The sequence below is a fragment of the Haliaeetus albicilla genome, chromosome 29 (genome assembly GCF_947461875.1).
Source record: "Haliaeetus albicilla chromosome 29, bHalAlb1.1, whole genome shotgun sequence".
Lineage (NCBI taxonomy): Eukaryota > Metazoa > Chordata > Aves > Accipitriformes > Accipitridae > Haliaeetus > Haliaeetus albicilla.
This window is the reverse complement of record NC_091511.1, coordinates 2,218,444-2,228,961: the sequence shown is the minus strand read 5'-3', so window position 1 is coordinate 2,228,961 and position 10,518 is coordinate 2,218,444.

Sequence of the window (10,518 nt, the reverse complement as noted above, 5' to 3'; positions counted from 1 at the left end):
AATGAGCCTCTGGGCACTATAAAGGGTGGGCTAGATGCTACAAATGACGCTCTGGACCCTGAAAAGGAGGGGAACCTCTTGGTTCCTCTATAGTCCCCAGAAATGAAGCTTTGATCCCAAATACAGGGCTTTGGGCACTCCAGTGGAGGCTTAGAGCTGTAAAAGAGGGGATTTGGCCCTATAAGTGAGAGTTTGGCCCCTCAAAATGTGAGTTTAGATCCTTGAAATGAGGGGTTTGGCCTTAAGAGTGAGTCTTTGGGCCCTAAAAATGGGGCTCTGGAAATGCAGATGAGGTTTTGAACCCTGAAGTTCGGTTTGGTGCCCTCAAATCACGCTTTGGTACCAAAAAATAAGGCTTTGCACCCTAAAAATCGGTCTCTGGACCCTCAAAATGAGCCTTTGGACATGAAACAAATGAGGCTTTGTGCCCTGAATGACGAGTTTCAACCCTAAAATAAGGCTTTGGGCCCTCCAACTTGCAGACTGGATCCTAAAAATAAGGCTATGGTTCCTGAAACCGAGCCTTTGGACCCTATAAATAAGGCTTTGGACTCTATAAATGAGGCTTTGGACATTCAAAATCAGACTTTGGGCCTTAAACATGATGCTTTGGGTCCTTAAAATGAGCTTTTGGAGTGTACAAGCAGGGCTTGGAACTTGTAAATGGGGGTTTGGACCATAAAAACGAAGCTTTCAACCCTAGAATCAAAGCTTTGGACTGTAAACTTAAGGCTTTGGGAGTTAAAAGAGGGGTACTAACTGTAAAAATGAGGGTTTGGACACTCAAGATGTGGCTTGGACCCTAAAAATGACTACCCGGATCCTCAAACTGAGCCCTTGGAGCCTGAAGATGAGGCTTTGGACACAAAAATGTGGCTTTGGAAAGTGAAAATGAGGTTTGACCACTATAAATGTAGCTTTGGACTCTACAGAGAAGCTTTCTGTCCTAAAAGTGAGAGTTTGGACCATAAAAATGAGGCTTTCGACCCTAGAATCAAAGCTTTGGACCTAAAAATGAGGCTTTGAGCTCTTCAGGAGGGTTTTGGACCATAAAAATGAGCATTTGGACACTCAAGATGTGACTTGGACCCTCCAAACAACATTGCTGGGCCCTGAAAATGAGGCTTTGGAGATAAAAATGCAGCTTTGGACTCTAAAAATACAACTTTGCCACTAAAACGGAGCTTTTGGACCCTAAATCTGAGTCTTTGGAGCCTAAAAAGAGGCTTTGGAAGCCCAAACTGGGACTTTGGAAAGTAAAAATGAGGTTTTGGCCAGCTACTGCCCTATCACCGACTCAAGCACGTATGACCTCACCAGCAGCTGCACGACCCAGTTCGCTGATCCTATCACCTACTTAGGAACGTGTGACATCACAAGCACCTACACGAGCCAGGTGTCCATTCATACCCAATCAACTACTCAGCCACCAGTGGCATCACAAGCACCTGAACAAGCCAGGTGCATCTTCCTGCCCAATCACCTACTCAGCCACCTATGACATCAGAAGCCAGGGGCCTGCTCCTGACCTGTCACCTACTTGGGATGATGTGGTGGGACAGCTCCTGGTGGAGCTGTCAATGGCCACCGGAGGGTGACAGCGCTGCTGGCTGGATCCTCTTCTAGGCGCCCATTTCACGGAAGCACAGGCTACTTGAGGCTGCCCAGGAGGTCACCTGGAGGGTGAAGTCACCTGGTCCCAGCCCCCTGCTCAAGCAGGGCCACCTGCAGCTGGTTGTCCATGACCATGTCCAGAGGGCTGTGGAACATCTCCAAGGATGGAGACTCCACAGGCTCCCCAGGCAGCTTGTGCCAGTGCTCGTCAACTGCACAGCACCCTTTGCATTCCCCTTGCTGAACTGCGTGAGGTCCCTGTCAGCCCATCTCTCCAGCCTGTCCAGGCCCCTCGGGATGGCAGCGCGACCCCCTGGCCAAAGCCCCGCTCCTCCCAGCCTGGTGACATCTGCCAACTTGCTGAGGGTGCACTCTGCCCATCATCCAGACCATTAGTTAAGGAAGTTGTTAAACAGGATCGGACCCAGCACTGATCCCCGTGAGACACCGCTAGCTCCTGGCCTCACACTAGACTTGGTGCCACTGAGCAGCACCCTCAGGACCCGGCCGTTCAGCCTGTTGTGGTCCCACTCGCTGCCGGCTCGTCCAGCCCATTTCCATTCCAGTGACTTGAGCTCCACATTTAAAAAGAAAAGATGGCAAGATGGGCACATGCAAGCACACTGCTTTCAAAATCCTATAACAGAAACTTCTCCAACTGGGTATTTCCGCCAATGGCCCCAAAACCTACAGAGAAGGAAACACCCCATAAATTCCACAGGCAAAGCCAACGAGTCTTTTTAACTCTGGTTTTGGCTTTTCTGCCTGCCTGGTGCAAATGAGTGTTGTTTCTGCAAGGCAATCCCAAAAGCTGAACACAGATTAAAGCTCTTCCTGGAGGGACCTGTGGGCAGGCAGGCCAGCCAGCAGAGCTGTCCCGAGTCTCTGGAAGGTCTCTCTGAGCTCTTCCTGGACAGAGGCAGCACTGGGAGGAGGGACAGGGTGGGCTGCTGGTGCCCTTTGTGCAGCTTGGTCCCTGCGGGGGGAAGTTCTGGTGCTTCCTGGATTCCTCAGCTCCTCTCCGGCACTGCAGCAGTCAGATGCCGTGCTCCTCCCTCATCCAGGTTGACAATCTGCCCCCGTCACCATCTCAGCACCCCGAGTGATTGCCTGATGTGCATCTCTGGGGTGCTGAAGCCCTCCTCCTCCCTGCTGAGGGGTCATAGTCTGTGGTGTCCACAAACCGGCTGTGGAGATCATAGCCCTGCCATGGGGATCTGCTCCGCTCTCTGCCGCGGCTGAGTGTGCTCCCGAGCAGCCCTGGGTGTAGGAGCCTGCTTGGAGCTGGCATTCGAGGGCCCTGCAGCTGCATCATCCCTTGGGGCTCAGTCATGACGTGGAGGACTTGCTCTCCACCTCCTCCTTCTCCTTGCTGAGCGGTGGTAGTCTGTGATCTCCAAAAAACAGCTGCAGAGAGCGTAGCCCTGCTGCAGGGAGGGCTCTCTCTGTTCTCTCTGCATTGGCAGGGTTTGCTCCTGAGCAGCACTGGGTGCAGGAGCCGACTGGGAGCTGCCGTTGGAGGGCACTGGAGGTGGCTCATCCCTGGGAGCGTGATCACAACTTGGAGGACTAGTTCTCCTCCTCCTTACCCTGTTGAGTGGTCGTAGTCCGTGGTGTCCACGAACCAGCTGTGGAGATCTTTTTCCCACTGCAGGGATCTGCTCCGGGCCCTCTCCTTTGCACAGTTCCTCTGGCAGTGGGAAGAAGGGCTGAATCCATAGGATCATAGAAGCATAGAATCATTTAGGTTGGAAAAGACCTTCAAGATCATAGAGTCCAACCATGCTCCTCTTTGTTGCTGTCTTCTCGCACGGTGTGCAGCATGGGGGCAAATGGTGGACAGCAGACTGGGCATGCAGCTTTCCTTCTGGACACCAACCTGAGGCAGCCGCAGAAGAAGTGATGCGAGCACAAACCCGTGTAGGAGGTGATGGGGCCTGGCACCCGCCCGGGTCAGCCGGCTGGTGCGGGCTGGTGCAGAGGAGCTGCTGTCCTCTGGAGAGTCCTCCACGCCCACCGCCATGTCCTGCAAAGAGCTGGGAAAAGGTCCTGCCCTTTCCTCCTGAAAGGACCAGAGCAGTGGGGAAGCCCACTGGGGATGCTTTGAGAGGGAGCAGCGTTGCAGCTGTGAAGAAAGCTGCAGCGTGGAAGGGAGAAGAGAGCGATGCCAAGATCCCAGAAAGAAATCCGCTGTCCGTCTGGTGCCCTCCCCAGAGTTACCTTAGTCCTAGGAGGCAGACCCTGTGGTCCCACAAAACCCGCCTGCTTGCTGTCGGCCCCGCACTGACTGAGGGAGGAATGGGCATATGCTGGTGCCGGTGAGGAAGAAGCCCTTTCTCCAATTTTCAAATCAGAGCGCCTGGAGAAAAAAAGAAGAGTGATCTGCATTTAGGGCTGTTCTTGCAGCTTTCTCTGGGCTTCAGTCATTTTCTTGGAGCAGTTTCTAGGCCAGAGAGAAGATGTAACCAAGACTACAAATGGGAAAATTGATTGGGGTCTTCCCACCAGGTCTGCCCCTGTCAGAGCAAGTCCTCGTCTTTATCATCCCTACGGCCTCCATTTCATAGAATCATAGACTCATCGAATGGTTTGGGTTGCACGGGACCTTAAAGACCATCTAGTTCCAACCCCCTGCCATGGGCAGGGACACCTTCCACTAGACCAGGTTGCTCAAAGCCTCATCCAACCTGGCCTTGGACACTTCCAGGGATGGGGCATGCACAACCTCTCTGGGCATCCCGTTCCAGTGCCTCACCACCCTCACCAAGAATTTCTTCCTGATGCCTAATCTAAATCTTCCCTCTTTCAGTTTAAAACTGTTACCCCTCATCCTATCACTACACTCCTTGAGAAAGAGTGCCTCCCCATCTTTCCTGTAGGCCCCCTTTAAGAACTCTTCTCTACATTAGCCAGCTTCAGAGAGCAGACAAGTAGCACTTTACACCGGGGCAGCAGCCTAAAGCCCAGCAAGGGAAGATAAGGACTGATGTGGGGTAGTTCAGATCTGACAGCACTGAAGGACGCAGGGAGTAATTGTCTCCTGTGACAGAAGAAGAAACACACAGCAGGAGGAGAAGAAACATAGCAAAGCCAGGAAAAGGAGATTACTTTGGGTAAAAAAGCCCTCCTTTTTAAGGCCCAAATCATCATTTTTGAGGCCCAACCCTCATGTTTAGGGTACAAAGCCTCCTGTTGAGAGCCCAAAGCTGCATCTTAAAGGCACAAAAACCTATTTAAGGGCCCCAAAGCCTCAATTTACAGCCTAAACCATTACTTTCAGGGTCCAAAGCCTCATTTTAGTCTCTAAAGACTCATTTTTAAGATCCAAACACTCTTTTTCAAGATGCAAGCCTCATTTTTAGGGCCCAAAGCCTCCTTTTGGGGGTCCAGAAAGCCATTTTTAAGGTCCAAACCCTCATTTTTGGGATACAAACCCTCATTTGTAAGTTCCGAACCCCACTTCAAAGGTGCAAAGACTTTTTAAGGGCCCAAAGCATCACTTTTAATGCCCCAGGTTCTGATTTTGAATGTCCAAAGCTTCATTTTTAGGGTCCAAACCCTCAGTTTAGCTCCCATAGCCTCACTGTTTTTAGAATAGAACAGCATAGACTATTTCAGTTGCAAGGGACCTACAACAATCATCTAGTCCAACTGCCTGACCAATTCAGGGCTGACAAAGTTAAAGCACGTTAATGAGGCCATTGTCCAAATGCCTCTTGAACACTGACAGGCCTGGGGCATTCTTTGTCCACAGCCCCATTTTTAAGGCTCAGAGAGTCAGTTTCAGATCAAAATCTTCATTTTTAGAATCCAAAGCTTCACTGGTAGGGCCTTAGCCCTCATTTTAGGGTACCAAGCCTCATTTTTAGAGCCCAAAGCCTCAGTTTTAGTTTACTGGGATGGTGAGAGTCAAAGTTCCCATTTATATGGCCCAACCCCTCGTTATTAGGATCCATAGCTGCATTTATAGGGTTCAAATCCTTATTATAGGACACAAGCTGATTTCCCAGCCCAAAGCCTCATTTTGAGTGGCCAAATACTGATTTGTAGGGTCTAAACCCTCTTGTTAGGCAACGAAGGATTGGGTTTAGGGTCCAGAGCTTTATTTGGAGGCTCCAAAGCCTCATTTATAAGACCCCGGTCTTTGTCCAAATTCTTGTCTTTTGTTTCTAGTCCCAAATTTTGAGGTTCCAAAGTCTCATTTTGGGGGTCCAATGCCTCATTTTTAGGGTTCTAAGCCTCATTTCTCGGGTCCAAATCTTAATTTTTAGGGTCCAAAGCCTCATCTTTAAAGCCACAATTTCTCCCTGCATGTCTCATTTGTAGGGCCCAAAGCCTCATTTGTAGGATCCCTCTCCTCATTTTAAGGGTCTCAAGCCTCATTTTGACAGCCCAAATGCTCATTTGTAGGGCCCACTTAAAAAGAAAATCCTGAGGTTCAGGGTCCAAAGGTTATTCGGGGCGTACAAGGACTCATTTCTAAGGGCCAAAGCCCCACGTTGGGTGTCCAAATGCTCATTTCTATGGTCCAGGTGTTCATTTGGGGGTCTAACTCTTTCAGGCCTAAAGCCTAATCGGAAGGGCTGAAAGCCTCATTGTAGGGCCCAAACGTTCCTTGTTTTTGAGGATTTAAAGCCTCCTTTCTGGGGTCCAAACCCTCATTTTTAGGGCCCCAAGCCTCGTTTTTAAAGCGCCACGGCTTGCTGCGAGGCGACAAAGCCATCCTGACACGGTCTGAAGCCTGACGCTAGTCGCAGGTAGCGTTCATTCTTCTAAGCAAGCTGGATTGCAGCTAGCATCCTGCCTTTGGTTTGTTTTCCTTCAGCATAAGCAACCCCAGAGCCTGCGGCCACATTCCAGTACCTCATTACCCTGCAGCCCCTACGCTGAACTAACAGCTACAGCCACAAAGTTCAGGCGCCCTCCTCCTGTAAAGACTGGCCGACAGGATGGCTCGGGAAGGGAATTTCCCCGACACTTCCCAGCGTTAACTCGCGCTGCTGCTCCCGAGGGCAGGCCCCGAGCCCCCCCCACCAGCGCCTGACAGCGCAGGCCGCGGCAGGGGCTGGGCCGGCCGCTGCCATGACAACCGCTCCCCCCCTGCAGCCCAGAGCCTTCCCCGGCCGGCAGAGCGACAGCCAATCGGCTGCTGCCGCGGGAAGCGCCGCCAATCAGAGCTGGGCCTGCACTGCCCAATCCCAGCGCCGCTCTCGGGAGGCGGCAGAGAGGCGGGAAAGCCCTGCGGGGAGGGAAAGCTCCGAGGGGACGGGAAGCTGCGAAAGAGCGTCGACTGTTTTAATTGTTCACAACGGTCCTTCACCGGCGCGGGTGGGATGGATGCACCTGAGCCCTAGCCGTGCTTTGGTGCGGGGTGACTAAGGAGCGACAGGCTCCTTGGCGTCCTGGGGGTGAACCTGCAAGCTGGAAAGCCCCTGGCTCACAGGTGAGGGGGCGAAGGTGTCTCGGAAAAGACTTCGAAAGGTGGTTTCGACACCCAAAAGTGCAAGATAACCAAAGTACAGAACAAGATACCGGAGAGGAAATGAAGACATCTGGCCTGCCTCGGCTGTTGGCTAGCAGCCAGCCGCTTCGCTCATCAGGTTGTGCCCACTTTGAGCTCTCCCTGAAGTGCAGCTGGACTGCACGCCGGCGACTGCCCCCTTGAGCAGGGACACCTCTCAAGGTTTCAGATCCTTACCCAAGGAAGAGAGACCCCTTACCCGTCACAGATCCTCAGTAAGTGACTGAGAGCCTGCTGAATTAATACTATGAAACATTAATAATCCAGGCAGCTGCTCAACATTATAAACAATGAAGGAGTAATTCCATCACACGCTTCATAAAGGTTCAAAGACTCATTTTAAGGGCGCAGACCATCATTTGGAAGGCCCAAAGTCTGCTATCGAGGCCTCATTTTAGGCTGCAAAACTGCATGTTCCCTTCACGTCCAAAGCCTCATGGTAAGGGTCCAGTGCCCCCTTTGAGGACTAAAATCCTCGTATTTAGGGTCCAAGCCTGTTGTTTAGTACCCACAGCCTTTTCTGAGGACCCACAGTTTCAGTTTTAGGGTCCAAACCCTCCTTTTCAGGGTCCAAAGCCTCATTCCTAAGTTCCAGGGTTCACGCTTTTAAGGTTCAAAGATGCATTTTAAAAGGGTCCAGAGCATCATTTTTAAGCCCTAAAGTCTGATTTGGAAAGTCCAAAGCCTCATTTGTAGAGTCCAAATCTAAATTCCTAGGGTCCAGAGCCTCGTGTTTACTTTCCAATGTGTTAGCCTTCCAAAGCCTCATGTTAGGCTCCAAAAAAGCCTTTTTTCAGGGTCCAAAGCCACTTTTTTAGTATCCAGACAGGCATTTTTAGGGTCTGAGCAACATCCGGAGTGTACAAACCCTCATTTGAGGGGGTCCAAAGTTCCAGGGTTCACGCTTTTAAGGTTCAAAGATACATGTTAAGGGCCCAGAGCATCATTTTTATGCCTCCAAATCTGATTTTGAAGGTCTAAAGCCTGTTTATAGACTCCAAATATGAATTTCTAGGGTCCAAGTCTTCATTTTGCCTACCAAATGCTCATTTTTAGGCTCCAGACCCCTCTTTTTTAGGTCCCAAAGGCTCACCGTTAGTTTGCAGTCTCACGTTCAGGGTCCAAAGCCTCTTTTTAGGATCCAGACAGGCATTTTTAGGGTCCAAGCCACATCTGGAGTGTCCAAACCCTCATTTGGAGGGTCCAGAACCCCCTTTTAGGGCTCAAAGCCTCAGGTTGAGGTCCCAAAGCCTCATTTTTGGGTCCAAATCCTTGATTCCAGGGTTGAAAGACTGCATGCTAGGGTCCCAACCCACATGTTAGGGTACAAACGCCTCACTTAGGGCTCAAAGCACCGTTTCCTTCATGTCCAAGGCCTCATTTTGAGTGTCCAAAGACCCATTTGTAGGGCCCAAAGCACCGTTTTCAGGCCAAAATCTTTGTTAAGGCTTTAAGCCCTCATGAAATCATCAAAAGATGATTTTTCAGTCCTCACAAAATCTACCCTGAGAGGCTTCCCAGCTCAGGTGGAGACACTGGGTCACACAGCCCGCTGAAGTCCCACAGAGCTCCAATGGTCTCACCTTGGATCACCTCCAGCGAGGTATGCATAGTTTATATGAAGTGATACAGGTTCCTGAAGCTGCGGCGAGGTGCCTGTGGAGAGAAGAGGCTGCTGAGGCCCCAGTGTGGCTGTGGTGCCGGGCGGGTGAGAGGGTGCGGGGCAGCGCTGGGTGCACCGTGAGGTGCGGGCACCCGGCTGCACGTGGGAGCTGTGGGCACGGAGAGCTCCGTGCAGAAAACGGGACGCCCCGCACCCCTCGGCTGGGGCTCTGCTTGCCTGCCCACGGCTCGTCTCCTCTCGGCCCTGACCATCCTGACCGGCCTGCTCTACACGTGCCGGGAAGGAGACCTGACCCTGCAGACCGAGGGGACCAAAACTGGGCATGGTAGGGAGATGGCACTCTTGCAGGTCTCACTTTCTATGGCCCTCTCATCCCTTGCTGGTTTTACTTTCTGACCTTGCTCTGCCTACGTCCGTCACTGGGTCTGCTCTTGTCCAGGCAGGGTCACTTTTAACTAACAGTTCCCACAGGAAGAAGGCGTTTCAGAAAAGAATGCCCGTGAATTGAGAGGTCAGTTGAAACATGATACAGTAGAAACCGACTCAGTTGAGTCTGGCCAGTAAATAACTCAGCACTCCAGAATACCTTACCTCTAAATGCTTCATGTCTAATACATCTCAGCCATCTAATACACAAGTTTGGCAAAAAACACTCCCCTCAACTCACCGTCTTCCCTTCCTCCACAGATGGACCACGCAACACAAGACCATGCCAAGCAGCACGGAGCCCAAGACCACCACGGCACCTTCTGTGCAGTACTTCTGGAAATCCTTAGCGTCTGCGGCATTTGCGTTTCTCTTGCCATCCACACCCGGAGGAACAATTCTGCATGTTAGTGGGTCCTGCGCACTACTGGTGATCTCACAGGAGGTCTGACATTGCCAGGAAATTTCTTTCTCACTTTGTTAGCATCTCCAAATGAGCGAATATCCTGGGGCTGCAACATTTCCTTGGTTTCAGCAGAAACAAAGGAACCTTGCAAAGCCATTGCAAATCAATGCACTCTGGAGCCTCTCTTTCTCTGGGACGGCCGTAATCCAGTTTTCCCAGTGTCATGGCTTTGCTCCCCCTTCTCGGCCACCCTTCACATTTGCGCGCAATTTCTTTTCCGCTCGCCCACGTTCACTCTCCGAGGCTCGCTAGTGCTGCTGCCTGGAGGCTCTCGCTGACCCGTTGGGACAAGCTGTCCCACTGAACAGAACTCAGGAGGCCAGATGGAGAGCACGTGGGGGAGCACAGCTCTTTGACCAATCGCTCCTTTGAGCCACACCGACAAAAACCATCCCTGCATCAGGGAGTGCCACCCGCAGCTCTCCCCCCCCACCCCAGCACCCACACCCTGAGGGGACGGAGTCAGGCCCTCTCAGGAGACACCCGAACCTTGTTCTCCCCCTTTGCCTTTTCTCCAGCATGGGCACCGCTTGCACGCCCCCGGTTTTCAGGACTTGTCTCCCACTTATGGCTCCCTGCAAGACTGCTCAGTGCCTGGATTCTTTTGAAAAAAATCATACATCCCGGCGTGGTGGGCTTCCCCGGGGCTGGCCATGGGTTGCTCTGCACAGGGGGAGGAACGCTGGGAGGAGGTGCTCGTACTGCCCAGCAAGGCAGCCTAGAACGATATTCTGCCTGGCTGCTGTACCCTTCAGTTGCAACTGCAGAGCAGAATTGTGATAAGACTGGGTTTGAGGTCTGTCCTGTGCGTCATCTGACATGGTCAAAGAAGACCCTCGCGAGTCAGGCCTCCACGTCAGCCTTAAT